This window comes from Salmo trutta, unplaced genomic scaffold (assembly GCF_901001165.1).
Source record: "Salmo trutta unplaced genomic scaffold, fSalTru1.1, whole genome shotgun sequence".
NCBI classification, from domain to species: Eukaryota; Metazoa; Chordata; class Actinopteri; order Salmoniformes; family Salmonidae; genus Salmo; species Salmo trutta.
Window position 1 is genome coordinate 2745246 of NW_021823104.1, and position 19040 is coordinate 2764285.

Below are 19040 nucleotides of genomic sequence, written 5' to 3' on the forward strand. Positions count from 1 at the left end.
ACACACACACACACACACACACACACACACACACACACACACACACACACACACACACACACACACACACACACACACACACACACACACACACACACACACAGTCAAAGCAACTCTTTGTAAACTTTGGTGTCCCTGATTTCTGCTTCTGTAGAGCTACAGATGATATTTAATATGACCAAGTCAGTAATGATGGTGGTCTTTGACTTTGACTTAACTTGAATTAAGACTTATTCTTAGTCATATTCTCCACAGCAGTCAACACTCACATTTTCTAAGTCCAGGTTTCATTCTGTTCTCTCCACCATGTTCCACACTGTAGCGGTAAGCAGAAGAACAGACAGTCATTGAGGGATACACCTGAACACACACACACTCGACACACACACACACACACACACACACACACACACACACACACACACACACACACACACACACACACACACACACACACACACACACACACACACACACACACACACACACACACACACATAACTTTGTCCAAGTGGTGGTCAGAATGTTTGTCTTAACTAGCCTGAAAAGTCAAACATGTCTGATATGAACATTGACATAAACCCTCTACATACTTGAGTTTCTCCAGTCTGCAGTGTGGATCCTCCAGTCCAGCAGAGAGCAGTCTGACTCCTGAGTCTCCTGGGTGATTGTAGCTCAGGTCCAGCTCTCTCAGGTGTGAGAGGTTTGACCTCAGAGCTGAGACCAGAGAAGCACAGCCTTCCTCTGTGACTAGACAGCCTGACAGCCTGCAAAGAGTCAAATCATTTTAAAACCACACTGCTATTCTTTGGTGGTGAAAATAGTGGCAGTACATTTTTTCAAAATGTTCAGATGTATCAGTGTCCTGAAACCTGCCATATCTATTCAGAAATGAATGTATCATTTTTAGAAATGACACATTATCAAAGTATTGTTTGTAGAGAGAAAAATGTATAGTACAAATATTTTAGCTTTGGCAGCAGCTAATGGGGATCCAATTAATACAAATACAAAAACTTGTCGACCAACTACAGGAATACTGACCTCAGAGTCTCCAGTTTACAGTGGGGATTCCCCAGTCCAGCAGAGAGCAGCTCCACTCCTGAATCCTTCAGGTCATTGTTACACAGGTCCAGCTCTCTCAGGTGTGAGGGGTTTGACCTCAGAGCTGAGACCAGAGAAGCACAGCCTTCCTCTGTGACTAGACAGCCTGACAGCCTGCAAAGAGTCAAATCATATTAAAATCACACTGATATTCTTTGGTGGTGAAAATAGTAGCAGTATATTTTTTCATCATATTCAGATACATCAGTGTCCTGAAACCTGCCATACATTAATTTATGAATAGATATCTTTATTTTAAATTATCATATTACTTGTAGAGAGAAATATGTACAGTATGAATATTTGAGTAGACTGACCAGACCAGTTTAAAATCAGTATCAGTCAAAAGACAGACAGTGAGGTATCAGATTTAGATTGTATTGAGTATACAGTCCACACCATATCTATTTTGACAGTGAAGATAACATTTTAAATGTGGCTCTAAACTCCAACATTTTGGATTTCAGATCAAATGTTTCATATGAGGTGACAGTATATAATGTCACCTTTTATTTGAGGATATTTTCATACATATCTGTTTCACCATTTAGAAAAATAAAAGCACTTTATTTATCTAGTCCCCCTATTTGAATAAGTCATATGTTTTCTGACCAATTCATTTATAGTGTATTAAAGTAGTCAAAAGTTTAGTATTTGGTTGTAAACTCATTGGTTGCATTTGCAGTTTGTTTTGGGTTGTGTTTTGGGTTGTGTTTTGCCCAATATTAAAATAGTGGATGGTGTAACGTCTGCTTCCAACTCTCAAACACGTAGATCTGAATCACCTGAATTCTGATCACCTGTTCGCACACCTGTATGTCATTATCAAACTCTATTTAGTTCAGTTCTTTGCACCCCCATCATTGTGATGTAATGCTTGATTTGCGACACAAGGCTATTCGGAGTGCTGAGTTTTCTTTAATTTACTCCTCCCGTGTATGATAGTTTTTGCCTGCCTCCCTAACAACGCCTTTTGCCTATTCCCTGCCTGTACCTTAGCCCATTGGATATCCTGTTATCAACCTATTCCCTGCCTGTACCTTAGCCCATTGGATTTCCTGTTATCAACCTATTGCCTGATCTCCCGGACCACGGCCTTTTCCCTGCCTGTTGCCTTTTTGGACCCTTTTTGATCTTCTGCCTGCCCCTGGACCTGTGGTCCTTAACAATAAACACCTGCTGAGCCCTGGACCTGTGGTCCTTTACAATAAACACCTGCTGAGCCCTGGACCTGTGGTCCTTTACAATAAACACCTGCTGAGCCCTGGACCTGTGGTCCTTTACAATAAACACCTGCTGAGCCCTGGACCTGTGGTCCTTTACAATAAACACCTGCTGAGCCCTGGACCTGTGGTCCTTTACAATAAACACCTGCTGAGCCCTGGACCTGTGGTCCTTTACAATAAACACCTGCTGAGCCCTGGACCTGTGGTCCTTTACAATAATCACCTGCTGAGCCCTGCGCTTGAAACCAGCTCTCTGTCTCCCATCGTGTTCATTACAGATGGTTACTGCAGTAATTTTAATTATAAGTGAGTAGATAACAGGTTTCTAAACTAAATTAAACCTGATGATTCCATTATTCATGAATGAATCATGAATAATAATGAGTGATAATGTTACAGAGATACAACAAAACATGCTAACCTCTCACCATTACCAATAACAGAGGCTACAGCAAAACATGCTAACCTCTCACCATTACCAATAACAGAGGCTACAACAAAACATGCTAACCTCTCACCATTACCAACAACAGAGGCTACAACAGAACATGCTAACCTCTCACCATTACCAATAACAGAGGCTACAACAAAACATGCTAACCTCTCACCATTACCAATAACAGAGGCTACAACAAAACATGCTAACCTCTCACCATTACCAACAACAGAGGCTACAACAAAACATGCTAACCTCTCACCATTACCAACAACAGAGGCTACAACAAAACATGCTAACCTCTCACCATTACCAACAACAGAGGCTACAACAAAACATGCTAACCTCTCACCATTACCAATTTATTTATTTATTTCACCTTTATTTAACCAGGTAGGCAAGTTGAGAACAAGTTCTCATTTAGAATTGCAACCTGGCCAAGATAAAGCAAAGCAGTTCGACACATATAACAACACAGAGTTACACATGGAGTTAAACAAATGTAACCTTCTCACCAGGCTTGAATATGACTCTCACAATATTAACATATGTAGAGTATCTCAGCAGCATGGGATGTTAGGTGAGAAGGACATCTCCAATAAGAATTCCTATTGTAAACTATCTAGGGTTATGACAACAGGGTATTAACTTCAGATGAAATGATTATAGGTTTCTGTTATTGAATCAGGAAAAACCATCCCATACATTAACCTGTTGGGGATAGGGGGCAGTATTTGCACGGCCGGATAAAAAAACGTACCTGATTTAATCTGGTTTCTACTCCTGCCCAGTAACTAGAATATAGGAGAAGATGTCATCATCTGAACACAGTGGAGATGACAAACTGTTCCGTCTGCTGGCTAATGTAGAGAGATGGAAAGGGTCCGAAGTGCCAGAAAGAGTGGGCACAGTAAGGCTGAAGCGGGCGGTCACATTGGAGCCTATGCAGGAACATTTAGTCTGGGGCCGGCTGTGTACGCCTCAAAATGTATCCGCGGGCAGTGCTGTCATTATTGAGCCTACGAGGGCACGCTCAAGACCAAATAACATTCTAGTGGGGAGAACAGTAGCGACATTGTGGAGCGATGGCTGGGTCCCTGTCAAAGTTATCAATCCCTCACCAAAGCCAGTAACAGTGAGACACAATGCCAAGATAGAGGACTTTGACACTGACTATATAGATGGGCACACTGTCGAACCGGTCCCCCTGGTGCAGCAGGTACACAACATGGATGACAATCCAGACTTTGACAATGGTAGTGGAGATAGCTTGACCGTTGACAGTACCATCAAACCGCACAGAGTGACAAGTGAGGTGTTGCACGAGTTAGGGCTAGGTGACATTGACATTGAGTCCACTCAGTTGTCGCAACAGTGTAAGGCCAGGCTAGTTCAGCTTATAGCCCGCTACGAGTCTATCTTCTCCCGGCACAAACTAGATTGCGGGAAGGCTACGGGATATGTCCATCGCATCAGACTCAGTGACACTAAGCCTTTTAGGCTACCTTACCGTAGGCTCTCCCCTAACCATTATGACAAGCTCAGGCAGGCCTTGGATGAGACGGAAGAGCGAGAGATAATCAGGAAATCCAGCAGTGAGTATGCCTCCCCACTCGTGCTGGTCTGGAAGAAGTCTGGTGATCTGAGACTGTGTACAGACTTCCGATGGCTCAATGCTCGCACCGTAAAGGATGCCCACCCTCTACCTCGCCAAGCTGATGCTCTGGCGGCCATGGGTGGCAATGCCTTCTTCTCTATAATGGATTTGACCTCCGGCTACTACAATGTGGAGGTGCATGAAGATGACAAGAAGTTTACAGCCTTCACTTCTTTTGGGTTATATGAATATAACCGTCTTCCACAAGGACTATGCAACAGCCCAGCTACATTCATGAGGATGATGTTGAGCATTTTTGGGGATCAACATTTTTCTAGCCTTCTATGCTACCTGGACGATGTGCTGGTTTTTGCCCCGACTGAAGAACTTGGATTGCAACGCTTGGAGTCAGTTTGAGCATCTCAAAGCCCATAATCTGAAATTGTCTCCAAAGAAATTCCATTTCATGAAGAGGTCAGTGCGGTTCTTGGGGCATGTCATCAGTGAAGGAGGTGTGGCCACAGACCCAGAAAAAGTGACGGCTATTGCATGGATGACAGAGAAGGATTTCATGGAGGATAACACGGACGTGCCCTCCCAGGGGAAGATTCGGTCCTTTCTCGGAATGATAGTCTATTACCAGCAGTTCGTTGAGGGGTGCTCCACCATCGCTAAGCCGCTGCATGGGCTGACAACGGGGACGAAGGCACCATGCCACGGGAAAGGCAAGAGGAAAAGAGGAATACATAGGAAACTCACAGCAGCAGACTGGACTGGTGAGTGAAAACAGGCCTTTAGTCAGTTGAAACAAGTTCTCCTCAATCAGGTCATGCTAGCCCACCCTGATTTTAGTAGACCTTTCTTGCTGTCTGTAGACGCATCTAGTAATGGATTAGGTGCTGTCCTTTCCCAGGTGCCAGAGGATGGGTCTGCAGCCAGACCGGTAGCATTCGCTAGCAAATCACTTACTTATGCACAGTCAAAGTATCCTGCCCATAGGTTAGAGTTTTTTGCTTTACGGTGGGCCGTCTGTGAGAAATTTAGTCATTGGCTAAGGGGCAAACCTTTTACTGTATGGACAGACAACAACCCATTAACGTACATCCTGTCCAAGCCCAAATTGGACGCCTGTGAACAGAGATGGGTTGCTAAACTTGCTCCATTCGAGTTTGACATCACGTACATTCCCGGTCCCAAAAATGTCATTGCTGATGCACTCAGTAGACAGCCATTTGTGCAGCCGAGCGCTCTCCACCGCATCACAAGGGTTCCATACAAGGCCTTGCTGGAAGAAGCTGCGGGAATACGTGCTGAGAAGGTGCAAGATGTGTTCCGCTGGTCGAACCACCCATTCGACCTCGAAAGCTGCTCACCGTCAATTGAGGCAGATGCCTGTGAAATTGTCATGGACTGCCAAACTACCTCCTATCCTTCTCCTGGTTCTCTGTCAAAGAAAGCGGTGTCAGCAGTCCTGAAGTCGCAAGGGGAGGCTGGTCTACAGAACTGTGCGCTGCTACTGCCTCAGTTCACTCAGTCACTGGTGCCGTCTGAGATGTCAGATGTGAGAGTGCTATCCCGTGATGACCTGATATCAAAGCAGCGCCAGGATGACGCTCTCGCCAGAGTTGTCTTCTACGTGGACAGGGGCCGTAGACCTAGGAGGGAACGTGGCCATGAACCACTCGAGGCTCTGCGGATTCTGAAGACCTGGGAGAAGCTCACTCTGAAAATGGGTGTACTGTATCGCGTTACCAAAAGTTTGCTGTCAAAGAAGAAGACGTACCAGTATGTAGTACCCACCTCAATGAGGGCGACAGTTTTGAAGGGTGTCCACGATCAAGCTGGTCATCAGGGGCAACAGCGGACGTTGTACTTGACGAGACAGAGGTTCTTCTGGCATGGTCTGGAGTCGGATGTCAGAGAGTATGTCAAGACCTGCAAGAGGTGTGTGTTCAGTAAGGCCCCCGAGCCAGAGCCAGAGCTCCACTGGAGAACATCATCACGACTGAGCCCCTCGAGTTGGTGTGCGTGGACTTCTGGTCTGCTGAAGACTCCAACAACAAGTCCTTGGATGTCCTGGTCGTCACTGATCATTTTACTAAGATGGCCCATGCCTTCTTGTGTCCGAACCAATCAGCTAAAGCAGTGGCCCTTCAGCTAAGGAACAACATCTTCTGTGTGTATGGTTTTCCTCGTCGTATCCACTCTGACGAAGGGGCCAACTTTGAAAGTAAATTGATTGCTGAGTTGTTGAGTGCTGCAGGAGTCCAGAAGTCGCACACAACTCCCTACCATCTGATGGGGAACGGGGGAGTCGAAAGGTTCAATAGAACGCTGGGAAACATGATCAGGGCTTTACCTACAAGAGCGAAGCACAGGTGGCCCCAGAAGCTGAAGTCGTTGACCTTCGCCTACAACTGTACGGTCCATGAAACCACGGGCTACGCCCCTTTCCAGTTGATGTTTGGGAGAACCCCACGTATGCCTGTCGACATGATGTTTGGTACTGTGCTGCAAGACTCAGAGGTTGTAGACTATGACGAGTACATAAAGTCCCTGACGAGAGACCTGAGGGAGGCCATGGAGACGGTACAGGTGTCGGCAACCAAACAGCTGAAGAGGCATGCGGGCCTCTACAACAGGAAGATCAGAGGAGCTCCAGTGGAGGTCGGTGATCGGGTGCTGCTGGCGAATAAGGGTGAATGTGGAAAGAAGAAGCTGGCGGATCGTTGGGAGAACAACCTCTATATTGTTACGGAGAAGAATAGCGACATCCACATCTTCAAGATGCAGAACATGTCGACTGGCCAGGAGAAAACGGTCCACCGTAATCTGATAATGCCTGTAAACTTCTTGCCTCTACCTGACACTGCCTTGGAGACACCTAATACGGGAGACCATGAGGATCCGAGTGAGGAGATGGAGGACTCATCCATGAACGATATACCAGAAATGGACATTGGTGAGAGGACTAGTGTGTGGGTATCAGAACAGAACTCAGGGGAAGCACAGCCGGAGCACTCTGAAAAAGAAACCCCAGATGTGCTGGAAGATGGGCCACTGGCGAGGGACCCTCAGAACTCGTCACATTCTGAGGGTGCCGCTGGTGGCACAAGCGTGCCAGAGCTAACCTTTGGAGAAGAAATGTCCGAACCCTCTGAAGAAGAAAAGCATTCTGAAGATGCCGCTGGTAGCACAAGCTCCAGCAACAGTCACAGAACCCTTGACCTTGACTATCCACCGACTGTGGAAAGTGACCCACCAGTGGTGGTTGTAGGTGAACAGGTTAAACGTATTAACTCTGTTAGGCCTGTCAGGTCAGCGGCTGGTCGGGTTAAGAAACGCCCAGTGAGACTCATAGAGACTATGCAGACACAGAGGGTTTTTCATACAGAATTCATTAGAATACCTGTGTGGGTGTAGGATTAGAATCCAAGTCTGTAGTCCATTTCTTTTGTTTTCTTATTTTTTTCTCTCGTTCAAGAGACCCCATGGAGGTCATGGGTCAGAGGTCAAGTAGGTTTTTCTCTCTGAGGTTCTTATTGTCACTGAGTGTACTGAACATGTAACAGGCATGTTTTCCTATGGGGTCTTTGAATTCCCTTAATTCTCTTTAGAGAATAGTCTTTGCACTGGAATATTTGGTGACATGTATTGCAAGGTATTGCATACCTCATTTTGTTTCTTTATAGTGTGCAAGTGTAATTCAGCAGGGGAGAATGTAACAGGGTTGGTTATGTTTCCACTTGCCTCTAAAGAAATGTGTACTTAATGTTCAAGCATTCGTATTGGTTGGTTCAACTGATGACAATAAGGTGTTTTGTGATTGGCCCCGCTTGCAGATAGGGGGAGATCGCGAACGTCAGGTCTTCCCAGTATGAAAATGTGATGCAAGGGATTTTGCCATCGACAGCCATCAGTATCATTAAGCCCTGCACAACTACCGTGCTGTTTCCCATTTAACAACAGGAATAAATGATGCTCAACTGGGACCACTGGCTGATGTGATTTATTAGGAGAAAACACAACGCAAGGAGAGTACGATATACATCTGTTACACAGACAGTACTCCTTAGCCGTAACCAATATCCCCATGGGAACACGAACTCGTTAAGCTTCCCAAGCAATTATCTCCCGGTGTCACACGATGCTAGGCTAACCTCTAGGCTGGCTAATACCTCCACGACGAGACGGTAGCTTCAGTCTTTACTAAGTTTTAACAAAATTATAACAACTATTTTATTAAATAAAACATGTATTTCCCTTCATGTCTTAGTAGCTATGGGTTTTGTTCTAGTTCTATCGTCTTCTTTTATAATTTTTCTTCACCAACCGTCCTGAGGTAAAAAACGTCCTTTCATCAACGTCTTTTTCCATCTCTTTTTTCCCAGGCTTAACCAGGTCAACTCCCATTGGCCACAACCTGTTAGGGCAAGGGGGCAGTATTTACACGGCCGGATAAAAAACGTACCCGATTTAATCTGGTTATTACTACTGCCCAGAAACTAGAATATGCATATAATTATTGGCTTTGGATAGAAAACACCCTAAAGTTTCTAAAACCGTTTGAATGGTGTCTGTGAGTATAACAGAACTCATATGGAAGGCAAAAACCTGAGAAGATTCTGTACAGGAAGTGCCCTCTCTGACCATTCCTTGAGCTTCTTGACTCTTTTTATTGAAAACTGAGGATCTTTGCTGTAACGTGACACTTCCTACGGCTCCCATAGGCTCTCAGAACCCGGGAAAAAGCTGAATGATGTCGAGGCAGCCCCTGGCTGAAAAACATTAGCGCGTTTGGATAGTGGTCGGTCAGAGGACACTGAGCCTGGGGCGACCCCATGTTTTTATTTTCTCTGTCTTTGTACTAAAACACAGATTCCTGGTCGGAATATTATCACTTTTTTACGAGAAAAATGGCATAAAAATTGATTTTAAACAGCGGTTGACATGCTTCGAAGTACGGTAATGGAATATTTAGAATTTTTTTGTCACGAAACGCGTCGGGCGCATCACCCTTCTTTACCCCTTCGGATAGTGTCTTGAATGCACGAACAAAACGCCGCTATTTGGATATAACTATGGATTATTTTGAACCAAACCAACATTTGTTATTGAAGTAGAAGTCCTGGGAGTGCATTCTGACGAAGAACAGCAAAGGTAATGACATTTTTCTTATAGTAAATCTGACTTTGATGAGGGCTAAACTTGGTGGGTGTCTAAATAGCTAGCCCTGTGATGCCGGGCTATCTACTTAGAATATTGCAAAATGTGCTTTCACCGAAAAGCTATTTTAAAATCGGACATAGCGAGTACATAGAGGAGTTCTGTATCTATAATTCTTAAAATAATTGTTATGTTTTTTGTGAACGTTTATCGTGAGTAATTTAGTAAATTCACCGGAAGTTTGCACGGGGTATGCTAGTTCTGAATGTTGCATGCTAATGTAAAAAGCTGGTTTTTGATATAAATATGAACTTGATTGAACAGACATGCATGTATTGTATAACATAATGTCCTAGGTGTGTCATCTGATGAAGATCATCAAAGGTTAGTGCTGCATTTAGCTGTGGTTTGGGTTTATGTGACATTATATGCTAGCTTGAAAAATGGGTGTCTGATTATTTCTGGCTGGGTACTCTGCTGACATAATCTAATGTTTTGCTTTCGTTGTAAATTCGTCCCACCTACGCAACAGCCAGTCTAATCCAGTGGCGCGATTTTCAAAACCTTAGAAATGCTATTACTTCAATTTCTCAAACATATGACTATTTTACAGCATTTTAAAGACAAGACTCTCGTTAATCTAACCACACTGTCCGATTTCAAAAAGGCTTTACAGCGAAAGCAAAACATTAGATTATGTCAGGAGAGTACCCAGCCATAAATAATCAGACACCCATTTTTCAAGCTAGCATATAGTGTCACAAAAACGCAGAAGACAGCTAAATGCAGCACTAACCTTTGATGATCTTCATCAGATGACACACCTAGGACATTATGTTATACAATACATGCATGTTTTGTTCAATCAAGTTCATATTTATATCAAAAACCAGCTTTTTACATTAGCATGTGACGTTCAGAACTAGCATACCCCCCGCAAACCTCCGGTGAATTCACTAACAATTTACTAAATTACTCACGATAAACGTTCACAAAAAACATAACAATTATTTTAAGAATTATAGATACAGAACTCCTCTATGCACTCGATATGTCCGATTTTAAAATAGCTTTTCGGTGAAAGCACATTTTACAATATTCTCAGTAGATAGCCCGGCATCACAGGGCTAGCCATTTACACACCCACCAAGTTTGGCACTCACAGAAATCAGATTTACTATTAGAAAAGTTTCATTACCTTTGATGTTCTTCGTCACTTGACAATACAAGTGAAGTGACTCCAAAATGACAGGACATTATTCACCATTCAGTTTCTTTTGTGAAAAATATAATCCAAAACACAACCAAAACAAACTGCAAATGCATTCAACAAGTTTGTAGAATCACAAGCTTGATGTAATCACTGCAGGCATGGAACATTGGACTAAATACTAAACTTATGACAACTTTAATACAATATAAGTGAATTTGTCCGAATATGTACAACTCTTTCAAATGGGAGAACTAAATACATAAAGTGCTTTCCTTTCTTAACAGTAACACAGCTATGTATGAAAATACCCTCAAATAAAAGGTGACATTCTGTACTGTCACCTAATATGAAACATTCAATCTCAAATCCAAAATGCTGGAGCATAGCACCACATTTAAAACTGTAAGCTTCACTGTCCAAACACATATGGTGTGGACTATGTGTGTCTGGTAAACACATGTGGATCTGGTGAACAGTTATCACTTGTTGACCAACTACAGGAATACTGACCTCAGAGTCTCCAGTCTGCAGTGTGGATCCTCCAGTCCAGCAGAGAGCAGCTTCACTCCTGAATCCTTCAGGTCATTGTTACTCAGGTCCAGCTCTCTCAGGTGTGAGGGGTTTGACTTCAGAGCTGAGACCAGAGAAGCACAGCCTTTCTTTGTGACTCCACAGCCTGACAGCCTGCAACGAGATCATCATAACTTCACAAACACACTGTTAATTTAACACCAGTAGTGTAGAAGGACAACGGTAGATGCATTTGGTTCATATTCCCAAACACATAGATTCATCTTCCATCAATGCATTTATTCAATATGTTTTTCAATATACATATTATAATACATATTTTTCTCTAAACATAATATTTCTTCCTGATGAATACTTCTTATATGTCATTTTATTTACTCACAGAGCAGCTCTGGAGGCTTTGACCACTGGCAGCAGCCTCAGAAGACCTTCCTCTGATCTGGAGAATTTCTTCAGGTCAAACACATCTAGCTCCTTTTCTGAAGTCAGCAACACAAAGACCAGAGCTGACCACTGTGCAGGTGACAGGTTGGGTTTTGAGAGACTTCCTGAGCTCAGGTAGCTTTGGATCTCCTCCACTAGAGAATGGTCATTCAGTTCATTCAGACAGTGGAACAGATTGATGCTCCTCGTTGGAGAAAGATTCTCCCTGATCTTCTCTTTGATGTACTTTACTGTCTCTTCATGGCTCTGTGAGCTGCTTCTTGTCTTTGTCAGTAGACCTCGTAAGTGCTTCTGATTGGACTCCAGTGAGAGTCCCAGAAGGAAGCGGAGGAACAGGTCCAGGTTTCCCATCTCACTTTGTAAGGCTTTATCCACAGCACTCTTGTAGACAGTAACTTCAGACTTGTCTCTGTACAGCAGAGAAAAGATACTGGACTTTGTTTGCTGTTTGTCCATGAGATTCTCATTGTTGTTGATGAATGAGAGGAAGACAAACACAGCAGCCAGAAACTCCTGAATGCTCAGATGAACGAAGCAGTACACCTTGTCTTGGTACAGAACACATTCCTCTTTAAAGATCTGTGTGCACAATCCTGAGTACACAGAGGCTTCATTGACATCAATGCCAGCCTCTTTCAGGTCTTTTTCATAGAAAATCAGATTGCCCTTCACTAGCTGTTGAAAAGCCAGTTTTCCCAGTGACAGAATGCTCTTCTTATTCCAGTGTGGACCTGTCTCTTCTTTCCCAAGATACTTTTCATTCTTCTGTTTGGTATGAAACACCACAAGGTGTGTGTACATCTCAGTCAGAGTCTTGGGCATCTCTTCTCTCTTATGTTTCAGCATGTGTTCGAGGACTGTTGCAGAAATCCAACAGAAGACTGGAATGTGGCACATGATGTGGAGGCTCCTTGATGTCTTTATGTGTGAGATGATTCTGTTGGCCAGGTCCTCATCACCGAATCTCTTCCTGAAGTACTCCTCCTTCTGTTGGTCATTGAACCCTCGTACCTCTGTCACCTGGTCAACACACCCTGAAGGGATCTTATTGGCTGCTGCAGGTCGGGTAGTTATCCAGAGGAGAGCAGAGGGAAGCAGATTTCCCTTGATGAGATTTGTCAGCAGAACATCCACTGAGGTTGACTCTGTGACGTCACAACAGATCTTGTTCTTCTGGAAGTCTAGGGGCAGTCGGCACTCATCCAGACCATCAAAGATGAACAGAACTTTGTACTTGTCGTAGTTGGAGATTCCTGATTGTTTGGTTTCCATTGAGAAGTGAGAGAGAAGTTCAATCAAAGTGTGTTTGTCCCCTTTCATCAAATTCAGCTCCCGAAAAGGGAATGAAAACACAAATTGAACATCCTGATTTGTTTTTCCTTCAGCCCAGTCCAGAATGAACTTCTGCACAGAGACTGTTTTTCCAATGCCAGCGACTCCCTTTGTCAGCACAGTTCTGATGAATTTTTCTTGTCCAGTTAAGGGTTTGAAGATGTCGTTACATTTGATTGCAGTCTCTGGTCTTGCTTGTTTCCTGGTTGTTGTCTCAATCTGTCTCAGCTCATGTTCATTATTGACCTCTCCTGTTCCACCCTCTGTGATGTAGAGCTCTGTGTAGATCTTATTGAGAAGTGTTGGGTTTCCTTGTTTAGCGATCCCCTCAAATACACATTGAAACTTCTTCTTTAGATTAGATTTGAGTTCACGTTGGCAAATCACAGCAAGCTCATCTGAATGAAGAAATAGCACAGAGGATATTAATATTACGTCTGTTTTAATGCCTACAGTATTGTAGGACTGTTATAACATTTTAAATTATAATCATTTATTTTCTTAACTGAATGTATTGTCATGACGTTGCCCTCTCTCTGGGAACAGGGAGCACAGTTGACCCCCTCCCCCTTGCACCATCCCCCTACCTACCTCTCCCTACCCAGGCCCTGTCAAGGCGGTCGTAAATTCCAAAGGAAATGTCCTGCCTAACAGGCCCAGTTGAGACTGAAAGGGGTTTCATAAAGAGACAAGGAAATTCTTCCAACTCACAGAATTGGGGAACCGAACGACATTTATGTTCTGGAGAAGGTATAAAAGATTGGTGAAGAATCCAGCTACGAACTGGTCCGCTTGGTACAATTGTGTGATACTCAGAAGAGACAATATAGCCATATTACCATAAAACTGTTTATATAATAGCCTCAGCTATGGGACTTGCATCTAAATGGTTGTATAAAATGTATTAATAAGGATAAAGCTATTTGGAATACGTTGAGATGCTATGTACTGATGTTAATGTGATAGAATGTATTTCTGTTCAAAGCTTAAATCAGTCATCGGCACGCACCCCAGGGACACAGACAGGACCAGGCGTCATGTGACAAGCCTGTTCTATGTTCACGTATAAAACCCCCACCCTGATTTTCTTTCATCACACCAGCTTACCTCAGAAGAGAGAGCCAAGGTTTGACCATCCAATTCCTCTACTGAAAGTTAACTGTACCACGTGGTTAAACTTTTAGACTATCGAGACTGACAGAATAATAACAAGTCTTTGATATTAATTAATAGTCTGCAGCTAGAAATTATATCATTGAACGCGAAGACCGACGAAACATCCATTCTATAACAACATTAATGAATGTTGCTTTGAAAGATTCATTCTAACCGAGAGAGAGAGAACGGGACAAAAACTCTCCAACAGGACAAAAACTCTCCAACATGGATCCCGACGACACACTGAGCGTAAATATATATTGATTGCGATTGTTCCCGAATGAGTGAGCGTTCATGTACAAAGGATTAGCATATCAATTGTTAATATTAATGAACTCTGTGTGCCTCCTCAGCTGCCCTTTATGACCCTTTGTTTAACAAGACACCAGCCATGCCTGTTTAGCCCACTAGGGCACATTACTCTACCAATCCTTTGTGATGATAATTACTGTTTGTATGCTTTCTGTGAATTACTTAGTTTAGTAAATAAATGATTTTAAGACAATTGATGTATGGATGATTTAGTAAAGGCTGGATTCGTGCAGATACAACAATTTACGACGTTTGGAATGAGACTGGACGAGGTAAAATACACCATTTAAACCAGAAGATAATCGGCCTATACTATAATATAATATAATATATAATGTTATAATATTGGAAAGTTATATTAGGAAAATTATAACTTTGTAATCTGAATATTTTCCTTGGTACCCCGATCTCCTAGTTAATTACAGTTAAACGATTAATCAGTTTAATCGCGTGATAATAATTACAGGGAGTTATTTTGATAAACATGTCTTCAAGTTAATGGTGCCCAAAGACACAACAGTATAAATGTGTAAATGTTTTCATAATGCATTACAGACTGGTGTGACTGATTATATTATTATTGGTATTATTGATGATATTATTAATGTTCTCTCTCTCTCTCTGTCTCTCTCTCTCTAAATTAATCAACACAATAAATCCCTTCTGCTACTTGATAAGGTCACTAGGTGTTGTGTTAAGGCTGCTACAATATCATTGAGTTACACAGCTACCTTAGCTGTACTTTAGCTACAGCTTTTAAATGTTATAAAACAGCATTCAACATGAGGCAGACAGATCTTACATTTCTCCAGTGTGTCAGCGAGCTCCTTCTGGTTCATTTTCCTCAGGACGTGCAGTGTGATCTTCAGAGCCCCCTCTCTGGCACTGCTCTCCTGCTTCTCATCTTCAGCATCCACCACTTCCTCATCCTGCTTCTGACTCTCAAAGCCCTCTGGGAGTTCAGGACTAAGAATCCTCTTGAACATCTTCAGCTCGTTCTTCACAAATGTCATCATTTTCTCTTCAAGCAACTAAAATAAATCATGTAAATAAGTTAAGCAAGAGAAGAAATGCTTTCTCATTAACACATTAATGAATAATTGACAGATCAACTTTACTTGACGTAAACAAAAAACAAATGTTCATAACAGGACCACATACACTGAATATAGAGTCCAGGTCTGTTTGATGACTCTGGGAAGACTGACCACTGAGAATCTCTGACTCTGATCTCTCCTGTTGGTTTCTGTGGACAAAACATGAGATTACAGTACACACACACACACACACACACACACACACAGGGAGGGAACGTTGTGTTTGTTTAATATTGTTTTAGGACTATGAAAATGGACTAAAGGATTAGCCTATGGATTATGAAAACAACCAAAAGAAATGTGAAAATGGGAGAGGAGAAATGACTGGAGACAGTGTTGTTTAACTCACTGACCATGACCCATGAGTTCTTCTTACCTTTGTTCAGTAGTAAAGTCTCCCTCTCTAAACTCTATAGGTAGACGCATAGACCGGTCGCTCTTCATGGACACACAGCTGGGTACAGGGGAGGCTGGTCTCTCCTGCTTGATTGGACTTCAACACAACAGAGACAAACATTACATCGCTCATCTACTCTGATCTCAGATGGGAAACATAAGAAGAGTTCCAAAACGCAACATATCACTTTACAGAAATGAGCTTTTATTGTTTAAAGAAATTATGTATTAATTATTACATCTCTCACAGACAAGGATTTGTTTAAAATCTATCACTTGATGGTTTCATTTCAGAGAGACAAAATCATGTTTTTTATGCAAAATGCTATATATCTCCCTCACTCTCAAATGTGACCGACCGGCTCAATTAGGTCATTAACTAAATAACTACACATATAGTGATTTTGGTTTATGTCAGTTTAATTGTTTGTTATGGTATAAGTTCTTATTTTATGATTGTAAGTGATAAAATTAACTAGTAATTCTCAGTAATTACTACTTTAGTAAGGAATAACACATTTTTCAGCATTACTGCAGTTGTTACATAATTCCAATAGACGGGAACATAAGACCACAATGACATTTCAGAATATTAGTTTAGTTTTCTCCCTGGATACACCACCACTCCCCGAGCTTCCTGCAGAGCCCCTGCAGTACCTCCACAGACCCCGGATTGAGAACCCCTGCAGTACCTCCACAGACCCCGGATTGAGACTTTTATTGCTGAATATATAGACTTTTATATCAACCCTCTACCCCAGAAACACCCAGCTATGTTCAGGGTACTGATGAATGAAGGGTTTATTACTATTGTAGTACTGACTTTAATATCAACCCTCTATCCCAGAAACACCCAGCTATGTTCAGGATACTGATGAATGAAGGGTTTATTACTATTGTATTACTCTTTTTATTAACTTAGCTACTGACTTGTTCTATTGTTGTTGCATTGTCAAGAGGTTAACCTGCAAGGAAGCATTTCAGTACATAATACTTGTATTGTACTTTATATTATTATAGATATTTTAGGGTTGCCATGGATTTCAAGCAGGCAATGCCATCAGGTCCAAACCCAAAACAAGGAAATTGTAGGAGACAGGCGTGTTGGAGTTTCCTGCCAGCATGACCACCCGCTTCACTTCCTGAACATGAAAAAGGGTGAAAGGTGGGATGCAGTAATAAAGAGTTTTTTTCAGTTTCTTTTTCAGTATTTTATTTCAGTGTTGATTAATTTAGTTAATTTAGTAAATTGTATTTAGTTATTTAGTGCAGATAATGATGTACTTCTTCTGTAGTTTGTCAAATGCAGTGAACCTGCTGAGAGATGAAGGAGGAGATGAGAGGCCAGAACATCAATCTCATCTTCATGGAGGACATTGATGCCAGATGCAGTGAACCTGCTGAGAGATGAAGGAGGGGATGAGAGGCCAGAACATCAACCTCATCTTCATGGAGGACATTGATGCCAGATGCAGTGAACCTGCTGAGAGATGAAGGAGGGGATGAGAGGCCAGAACATCAACCTCATCTTCATGGAGGACATTGATGCCAGATGCAGCTACATGTGCAAGTAATGAACCTTTTTTATTCAAAATCTCATTGACTTTAACATTTGAAAAGTAGTTTCTCCAACAATAGTTTTAACATGAACATTTTGTCCATAACTTTTTAGAGAAACTTTCCTGAATTGAATCATGGGACCAAATTGATTGATCCAGTTTTCCATGCTGATGGACATGACTTGCCATGTCAGGTACTTGAACAGGATCGTTAATATTATCAGTAGGTATTTATTCATATTTTATAAGGTTTAACCAAATAACCCTTTTACCATGGTATGACATGATTTTATATTTGTAGATGAAATTCAACACCCGATATGTGGAAGGTGCTGGACTGGCAGATGGGGAGCAGATGGAGAGGCTGTGGTCGTATCTGAGGCGCTTTGGGAAGGTCACCAAAGAAATGAGACCGTCCCATCTTATTGACCTCCTGATTGATGCACTTCTCCACCATGGGAAAACACCAGAGGCTACGTTAGTACACTTGGAATTGTTATTAATTTACTTGATGCTGGTTGACTCTAGTGATGTTCCTAACATTTCCTGTTGTTTTGATGTAGTGGACTCTCTGCCATAGAGGGTTTCCCCAGCAACAGAAGTTGCAACAGAGGCAAAAAGGGAAATGGAAGAAATTGCACAGTCTCTTCCTGTAACGCCCTGGCCATAGAGAGGGGTTTTTGTTCTTTATTTTGGTTAGGCCAGGGTGTTACATTGGGTGGGCGTTCTATATGCATTTTTCTATGTTGGTTTGTTTCATTGATTTTGGCCGTGTGGCTTCCAATCAGGCACAGCTGTAGAGCGTTGTTGCTGATTTGGGAGTCACACATAAGGAGCATGTTTTTCCTTTGGGTTTTGTGGGTAATTGTTTCTGTTTAGTGTTTTGCACCTGACAGGACTGTTTGGCTGTCGGTTTTCTTGTTTTGTGTAGTGTTCTTTAGTAAATTAAACTTCAATGATGAACACTAACTCCGCTGCGTATTGGTCCACTTTCTCAGACGATGACTTGTCTGTTTCGTCTGACGACGAAGACAGCCGTTACAGAATTACCCACCACAAGAAGACCAAGCAGCGGAGAAGAGGGCAGATGGAAGTCAAGGAGGACTATAGGAAGCAGTGCGCTCGGGAGGAGATGGCATCCTGGTCGCTGGAAGTATTGGAGGCAAGAATAGACTGGACTTGGGAACAGCTATTTGACCATTGCAGCAACCTGCCGGGGAAGCAGGTGGAGGTGAAGAGGCAGCCCCAAAAATTCTTTGGGGGAGGGCACACGGGGAGATTGGCGGAGTCAGGCGTTAGACCTGAGCCAACTCCCCGTGCTTACCGGAAGCGGCGTGGTACTGGTCAGGCGCCGTGTTATGCTGTGGAGCGGATGTTGTCTCCAGTGCGCGCTCATAGCCCGGTGCGCTATAGGCCAGCCCCCCGCAAGTGCCATGCGAGGATGGAACCAGAGCCAGTCGGGGTGAAGT

General features: G+C 42.8%; 1 long non-coding RNA gene across 1 annotated transcript; it reads left to right on the forward strand.

Moving 5' to 3' along the window:
* Positions 1 to 17684: 17684 nt before the first annotated feature.
* On the forward strand, positions 17685 to 18216 carry LOC115188933 (uncharacterized). The gene is made up of 3 exons (XR_003876635.1): positions 17685 to 17765; positions 17873 to 18048; positions 18135 to 18216. It is a non-coding gene; the product is annotated as an uncharacterized LOC115188933 (long non-coding RNA).
* Positions 18217 to 19040: the final 824 nt, after the last annotated feature.